The 7,353-nt window shown below is 34.2% G+C and overlaps 1 long non-coding RNA gene across 1 annotated transcript; it reads left to right on the forward strand.

Moving 5' to 3' along the window:
* The first annotated feature begins 531 nt into the window (after positions 1–531).
* LOC105449931 lies at positions 532–1,326 on the forward strand. The gene is made up of 2 exons (XR_974394.1): positions 532–687; positions 960–1,326. It is a non-coding gene; the product is annotated as an uncharacterized LOC105449931 (long non-coding RNA).
* The last annotated feature ends 6,027 nt before the right edge of the window (positions 1,327–7,353 follow it).

The following is a 7,353-nucleotide window of genomic DNA, read 5'->3' on the forward strand; positions in this document are numbered from 1 at the left end:
AAGTTAATTGGAAGCTTAAATATAGCTTAAATTCATTATTATAGAGGACCATCGCGCGAATCTACAATATGTCTCAGAAGACATTCTCTTAAAAATTCCTTCATTTCGAAGGAATCTCTATAAAATTCCGAACATGGTACAACGACATACACATTGGCGAGGCATATCCGCCATGCTCTTCCTATATTTCTACGAAGCGGCCATTCACAGCGGGTCATTAACATACATTCCTGTGGGTAGGCTTCATCTTCAGGGCCGCCGGATCACGGTGCACTTTCTCCCGAGACAAAATTTTCGAGCGTTGTTTCAAGCGTGGGACTTCGAGCCGACCATTTTGAGTCCGTTTTTTCGCACCGTAACCGTAAAATGAGTATAAACGCTATTAATCTTCTTTGATCGCGTTAACCGCGAAGTGTGCTTCTCACATTACGACGCGTTTCAAAGATATGGAAATAGGATTTCGCAAAGTCACGATAGAAGACGACAGAGAATGGAAAGTGGATTAATGAATATTCTGCTCCATTCATACAATCTGTTACGAAAACAGTTGCCAGGTGCTAAATCATAACCGCGAAGATACAATATCAAGTACATACAAATGTATGTAAAATTTATGTAAAAAAATGTTCGTAAAGTATCATTTTTCTCGTACAATTTACTCGATTTTGCACGTATTTGTATTTGAATGTAAGTATTATTTTGTAAATGTTATGCAGATAGAGTAGTAAATAAATCTGAATTATTTATTCACTAATTTGAATAAAACCAATAGGCAAAAAATTACAGATATATTGATGATACGCGTTTTATATCTGACAGTCTCGCAATAATTGCTTCAAATAATTATATTTAGAATATTAGTTCACATTTAAATTTAATTTATAAATGCGAGACGCATTAAACTTGACATTTTAATAGTAATAAAACGTGATTCCGTCACGTGAATGTGTTTTACGCAGCCATTAAAGAGTAGAAGACTACTATGTGACACAAGAACATGAAACTGCAGAGGCCGTCGGAGTCTCGTGAAAGCGTCCTTGCCGCTTGAACTTGCGCAGCGTCTGTTATGCATTATGCCCGGTCATTATTAGCCAAGTGAAGCAATGATCACTCATTAATGGATGCTGGATAGAAATTTAATGAAACATTTTGTCCTAGAATAGACATATTTTATTTATTAAATAAAATAATAAATAAAAATCAACAGATTTTATTTTATCATTTGCACTTTCGTTTACGTAACCAAATATTCCACGAATAAGAAATGATATTCATGACTTACATAGTTGCTAGTGTACTCAAATAATAAATCTCATGCACACAAGACTACTAAATTTGTTATTCTTATACATTTTTATTTTACTTTTTACGATTTTCTGTTTCTTTGCTTTTAAAAAAGCTTTGTCCCTGACAATTGGTATACACAGGCAGTTCTGTACTAACTTTTGACATTCGCTTCGTGGTAAAGCAACCTTGCCATACCGTGCGACATTTCGCGATAACGCGAATAGCGTCAACGATCCTCAAAGCCCACGACAATATTTCCTAACCGACCATAACTATCGGCAAGAAACATCGTTGCATAAGCCGTTTCGTAGAAGCGAGCCGTAACGAGAAATCTAGAAGGCCGAACGTGCAAAGAAGGGCGCAACTTCCGTCTGCCCAGAGGTGGGCAGGAACGATGGAGCGTGATACGTCGCCGACGTGTCAACTTGTCGCGCGAGCGATCCGAACGAGCCCGCGCCGCGCCGAGAGTGGAAAAAGAAGCGCGAGTCAGACCGCGGGAGTGCGGTTGCACTTTCTAAGGCAGGCGCGTGGTAAATCTCTGATCGGTAAATCGCCGAGCGATTACGAGGCGTGGAAGCCGTCGCGGCGGGCTCACAGCGCGCTGCGTGCAGAAGGCGATTCGTTCCGGTCGGTAGACGAAGGCGCCGGTGATGGTGGTAGTAGTAGTAGTAGTAGTAGTAGTGGTAGTAGCAGTTCCCTTCTCCGGAAAATCCGGTCGCCCGACAATTGTGACCTCTCGTCGCGGGAAGGAAACCCTAAACGAGGAGGCAAGAGGAACAGAGCGAGAAGGGAGGAAGAAGAGGAGAAAGGTCGGGAGACAGTACCCGAGAATACTACTTGTTTCGATACCGCGAACCTTCTCCAAGGTGCATTTGGGACCGGCTGCGTTAATTCGGAATATAAATTAGTCTGCCGTGTAGCACTGGAAATTATGCCGTTTCTCCGGTAGAGGAGCACACACGTTAATTAGTTACTCGGAAAATAGTAAATAAGAATTGAGATCTTATTTGTAATCTGATACAAATAATAAGTTTGTTAATTATAAGAACATTTTTCAATGCACTGAAACCGAGCGTAGAAGTTTTATTATGAACATTCTTTCAGTTGAAAACAATGAAAATGTTGCATTTTATAAATTTAAGAATTGTAGTTAAGAACTTATGTATAAAAGTATAAATTTTTAACATTTATAATACTACATTTTTATTTTCCGTTGCGAAAAAAAATGCGAATTAAAATTCATAACATGACTAGTCAAATACAATTAAATGGATTAATTCCATGATATTAAATTTTATTGTCGTGTCATGCGAGATCGACGAGAGCGATTTAAGGAGCGATACCTAAGGAGAATTAACATTCGCCATAAACGACTAAGCGCCATTCAAATTGCTTAAGCTGTTCAAATTAAGTTATGCAATTAATCATTGCGAGAATAAGATGGTAGGATATCATGTAAATAAATGTAAATTGGTTAGCACGCGACTACAATTGCATAGCGTATAAGTCCGCAAGATTTGATCGCAGATTAAATCAAATTCTTATTAAGATGGAAGGATACTTTAGCGAGGCGCTCGAAGATCGCTATAATCAGCATGAATAATAATTCGACAGGTCACGTATATCAGAGTTTATCTTACCGGTCACCATGATAAAAATGCATATATATTGTATATATATATATATATATATGTGTATCCATATATATACTTACAACAACGTTGAGAAATCTGGTTATCTGGTAATACGAGTACTCGTCACGAAAAGGAAATGCCGACGAATGAGGAGATACGAGGGGGAAGACGGAAGAATGGGTAGTCACCTCGATAAGAGAGACCTGCAGGTTCGTCCTCCTAGTCGCAAACTTGTTTGAATGCATTGCTTCCGAATGCAAATTGCAATTTGCCGCTGACGAGAAGAGAAACGGAAGTAACCCGGTGACGCAAAAGCGAAGAACGTTTCTTTAGGCGGTTTATGGTGTTCATTAGAGTTCGAGATCGTAGAACTTAATTTTATCGCCAGTTGTTTGATCATGGTTAGCAATGTTGATTGCAGTTTATCGTTCATTCACAGCTAAATTTTTTTTCATGTTAGCGAAGAAAAGATGTATTATTCTGCTTTCTTAAGTAACAAAAAAAACATCTCTTTGCAGCGTTTTATTCAATTTTATTTCAGTTAAGAAGAAATCTAGTTAAGTTATTATTATAAAACCATTAAGCTGCGAAATCTGTCGCTCTGGTACATTGTAAACATAATTCAAATATTTATATTAAATGCTAGCTGCGAAAGAGAGCATGACAAAAATTGTAGCGGGAAAGCGTATAGTGATAAAACGGCAAAAGAAATGACACAACCATCTGGAGAGGGAAAGCCTTCACTTTTGCCCGTAGGGAAAACCTTCGCTGCTTCCTTTGCTCCATCTCTCTGTCGACAATTCTTGAATACATTGATTTTCACTGCATATCTCGATTTACTGGCAATGAAACGCGAAAGAAGACTACTTCATGCGCGCGCGCGCGCGTTCAAAGAGTTGATCTTTGATATTCTATTCTTTTTCAAAAACATCAGGAAATTATTATTACATAAGAAGTTATATCCTCTAGATATTATAGTTGCATATAATAAACACGATTAAAATAAAATTACGAGTCACTCTGTGTATCAGATTATCTCTTGATCGCGACAAGTGTCAGGAGACGGCAAGCGTATAGTCATTTCCTTCGAACATTTATAAAGTTTGTCAGTTTAGATGATTACTTGATTCCTGACTAATGACTTGTAAGCATGTCGAGGCGATGGATATTTATTGCAATAAATATCTTACATGATTTATCCATTTAAAGCAGACATTGAAGCAATACTTAGAGATTTTTTCGATGCGTGCATATGTCACACACGCGCCAAGTAAAAAAAGAATAACAAATTATTTGCAGTCATACAGCATATGTCAAAGTTATCCAATTAATAATGTTTGTTTTTTGTAATACATCTATTCCATTGCAGTCTTCATCTTATGTTTATTAATAGCTTTTATCACTTAAAGCAAAATGTAATGAGATGTGAGGTATAATGAATATTTTCTCACTGACAGATTTTATAAAGCTTATAACATCGACGCAGAAAAAAGATATATTAACAATTCCTATTCTTCCATTAAAAAAAAAAAATATGACATGTCATATAATATTCAACGGAAAATCGCACGAATATTGCAGACGAAACACACCATTGATCCGATATAACATGCTGAAAGAATAAATGTAATACTGGCACTATAACACATCTGTCGTGCAGTCGACGAAGTCGACGTATGGCAATCGCGAAACGAACATAACTTATTAACGTCTGACGCGTGTGCACTCGTACACATTAGAATCCGCAGTACATTAGAATAACTGGTGCATCCATGGAATTTGGTATCAGAGAAATTCTGCCGATCGATGACAGGATGCGCGATGCGCGCTAGTCGAACTTTCGTTTCAACTAGTTCTCTCTACCTCTCGTTGAATCGGCAATATCTTCCTAAATTATACGGCTGTGCATTGCTATGCATTCTGCGCGGCCGTTGATGCAACGCCAGTGCGAGAATGTATGAGAAGGTGCGAAGGGGCGTGTATTTCGCGCAGCGATTCAATCGTCTCGTTGACGCGAAATAATATAAGACTACCGTTTTCAATTTTCTGCGAAATTGCAAAATACGCATTAACATAATTTGTTGTACGTACAAAGAACAGGAAAAATAATGACAATTATACTGAATAATTAAATTGCAAAATATCAAATCAAGCAATTAAGTTACAGAAACGTGTCATTGGAAAGATCTGTAATAACAATAAAATTATTTTGTAAAAGCTACATTAGTATCATATTTCTCGTGTTAACTATATTTTATTCATGTATATTACGTTTTTATATAGATATCAGTAGTAGAATGATAGAAAGTATGCAGAAAATAAAAAAATTTTATATTATAATGCATTAGAATTATAACACATTCAAGAGCAATATAGGAAAAGAAATAATCGACCGTAACTGCGTCATATAATTGATATTTGTATTAAATAATAAAATATAAATAAAAGTGAACTCTAATAAAACAATAATAAATGCTTAATTTATTAGTTATTACTAGCATGCAGTAATGTTTTACAATTTTATTCTTTATGAGCTAGTATACAATCGCAATTCTGGTGAAATAATTTATTCAAAATATATGTCTTAATTTACTAAGTTATAATTCTACATCAAGAGATGCTTAATATTAGAAAATAAAACAGAAGAATATATAAACTTGTTACAACTTTGTCCATGAAGTACGCTTAATTTTGTAATCTCCAAGGTAGATAGAAAATGCTGAAAATTATCATTTATTAATCCAAAGTTTACAGTCCTAATTTACTGGAATACAGAAAGTTTGCAACACACAAGTTTTCGAAAACAATTTATTTTCCATGCAACATAATCGTATTTTCTTTTTTATATAATTTCAAACATTGTAAGCAATTAATTCAAAGAAAAAATTCTTTTAATGTAAATTTGTACGAATTTTTTTTTAAGTCTTTCTAAAGAAAAATATAAATAAGTAATACTCATATTTTCTGTTCCTAAATAAAATACACAAACATTAGCATATAATATAATATAAAATAAAATATCTAAATTATCTGTTATATTATAATAAAATATACGAATGTAAAAATTATGATAACTAATTTAGATATAAAATAATAAAAAAATGTTTCTAAATAATTTTATTGCTTTGAATTACAGCAGCTTGCACGTTTTTCAAATAATTAATATGCAAAGAAAACTATCTTTGATTATTTATATTTACATAAATAAATCCGGTTCTCATATCTTTCACGAACGTACATCTTGAAATTTAATGGAGACGTCATCTCATATTGCTGCTGTCGTGAATGACCACTTTCTTCACCTGCAGAGGCCTTCGCGTCGTGAGGCGAAATTTCTGACACACTCCTCGAGGCCTTTAGTGTCCGACTTACATATACAATCAGAATCTCAATCTATTTCGTTGAATGTCAATCAAATATTAATAACAATTGCAAATAAATGTATCATATATTATTTCGATATATTGTTTAATAAAATGTGATTCATCTTTCACGTCAAATTTTATTAAAATTTGTGATACATGTTATTTCAAATATTGTGTTGTACGTAAATATAGACAATTTTTGTTTAAAAAAATTATTGTTAATAATTGAGTATTTACGTTATGTATCTTTGAATGCTTTGTGTATTTGTTAAGCAACATATCTCGCAAGTTAATATGTTATATATTTAGACATAAATAAATACCTATAACTTAAAAAATACTCTCATCATTTTTTAAACAAATAATGTTAAACAAATAATGATTTATATAACCATCAACATAATTTACATAATATTAAATTCTATATTTAAGATATCTTGTTATACGGAGAGAATTTTCTTTTAAAATTTATCCTGAAAATCATGTTAATTGTGGGACAATATAGTATTTAGGCAAATTTTACTGTGCACTACAATAAATTTTACTGCGAAATCCTATTGTAGTGCACAGTAAAATTTGCCTAAATACTATATTGTCCCATAATTAACATGATTTGTAAGGTAAATTAAAAAAAAAATTCTCTCCGTGTGTCATTATTGGTGCTTTTCTTATAGATTCAAATCTTGTCGCGCGCGGAGAGGATAGCATTAATTTTAACTTTTTATTAATTTTTTTTGTATTAAATTTGTATCGAATAGCTCATATGCCGTCTTGATTTGATATATCTCATGTTGTATAAGTGATTAATCTTCTGAGATAAATAAACGAGATACCCCCCTTAGACGTCGCTACGAAATACGTCATTCCGCAATTTTTGCAATGGATAATTCCTCAAGGATCACAGAGATCACGAACACGTTATTTCAAGAAATAATGTCGCGTGGTCGATCGGAAGATAGCACACGCGTAACGATATCTCCGTTCTCTCTCTCTTTTCTTATCGCTCTTCTTTCTTCGGTATTTGACGTAGGAACGGTCCCGAGTTTGGAGCAAATACCATCAGAGAG

Source organism: Wasmannia auropunctata, unplaced genomic scaffold (assembly GCF_000956235.1).
Source record: "Wasmannia auropunctata unplaced genomic scaffold, wasmannia.A_1.0 LD336071.1, whole genome shotgun sequence".
NCBI classification, from domain to species: Eukaryota; Metazoa; Arthropoda; class Insecta; order Hymenoptera; family Formicidae; genus Wasmannia; species Wasmannia auropunctata.